The following is a 1,496-nucleotide window of genomic DNA, read 5'->3' on the forward strand; positions in this document are numbered from 1 at the left end:
TGTTTTTATTTCATGAAACAGCTGATTTCAATCTACATTAAACTAAGCTGAATACCAAGTCTCAGTGAAGGAGGCCCAGCAGTCTTGCTTGCAAAAGCATGTGACCACTGGCCTTTGGCCTTTGAATTTCAGGAAGGGCGCTCAGACTAGCTTTGTGTTTGTACGTTTCAGCACCAGAGCACAGAACAGACTCTGGCATCCATGGGTGGCCTTTAGCCACCAGAGCATCGAGTCTCTGCGGCCCCCGATTCTTTGGTAAAGGAATTGCTTGCACAAATTCTCCATCCCCTGGTTTTGGCTTTGGTCTTGACATTCTCAGTCTCCATCAGCAGTAACTGTCTCCATGTGTGTGGTTCAGTCTGACAAACCTGGATGCACACGTACAGCTGGAGAGTATTCAGCCACATGACCTTGATAGTTAGTTTCTTTTCACACACCCCGCCCCCCCACCCCCTGCCCGTGGCAAAGAGCAGCTGCTTCTGGGCTTTCATTATCACCTGTGGCCCCCTCAGGGAATTCCAGAGGGCAGCCTGCCACTGGTGGTCAGAACTGCTTCACCAGAAGGAGGCGTTCCCAGGGCTGGGTTCTTTGTCACTGAGATAACCCTCACACCACCAGCCGACTGTCCTTCCCTGGTGGCACACGTCATAGTTTCCCAAGCTCTTGTTTTTCAGTGGGATCCACGTAAGTTGTTTTTACAAGCTTGACCTGTTTTCCTGTTGAAATTTACTTCCCTGAAATAAGACTGATCAGTATTTTGAGAAGAATCCATTGATTCTTGATTTTTCCATTTTTGAACTAGTGTTTTACCATCCTCAGGCAAGAAGCTCATGCCCCAGGTGTGTGTGTTTGGGGTGGGGGACAGGGTACTCATTTGGGAGGGGCATGAAGGAAGAAAGATGAGCCCAAGGCCGCAGTCTCAGGAGATACAGTGCTACTGCTTTTAGACCTTCGGTGATGGTGACAATTAAGTGTGTTATACTGTAAAGTGCATGGTTTATACATGTGAAATCTGGGGTACACAATAACACATGTTCATTATCTCCTAGCAGACATTGTTGCCTCTGCCACAGTGGCGTTCTTGAGCCCCAGTATCCTCCCTTGGGTACCTCAGGCAGGACCAGGCCAACTGATGTTGCACAGATGCACAGACTCAGCACAGCCCTCAGATGAACTCATTCTTTCATTCACTGTAGTAATAAAAATGATCAGGAGCCAGGGAGATCCACGCTTTTTCAATTATTACGTGGCTGTGGAAGTACAACTCCTCACTAGAACACCAGTGCCCTTGAGAGCAAGGACTGTCATCTGCTCGTTCACCGTCATAACCCCAGTGCCCAGGACAGTGCTGGGCCCTTAGCAGGTACTCCACGCACTTTGTGGAATGAATGGATGAGTAACTCCACAGCCATTACTAGAGTTCATCGTGGTGCGATGAGAGAATTCTCACTGTGGGGATCTGACTCCTAGCTGAGTCAGCGGTAAGACACGCTTTG

At 48.7% G+C, this 1,496-nt stretch overlaps 1 pseudogene; it reads right to left on the reverse strand.

The window, feature by feature from the left end:
• Positions 1–61: 61 nt before the first annotated feature.
• On the reverse strand, positions 62–832 carry LOC119054733 (ADP-sugar pyrophosphatase-like; annotated as a pseudogene).
• Between the last annotated feature and the right edge of the window lie 664 nt (positions 833–1,496).

The sequence above is a fragment of the Artibeus jamaicensis genome, unplaced genomic scaffold (genome assembly GCF_021234435.1).
Source record: "Artibeus jamaicensis isolate MK-2021 breed Jamaican fruit bat unplaced genomic scaffold, CSHL_Jam_final scaffold_1964, whole genome shotgun sequence".
Taxonomy (NCBI): domain Eukaryota; kingdom Metazoa; phylum Chordata; class Mammalia; order Chiroptera; family Phyllostomidae; genus Artibeus; species Artibeus jamaicensis.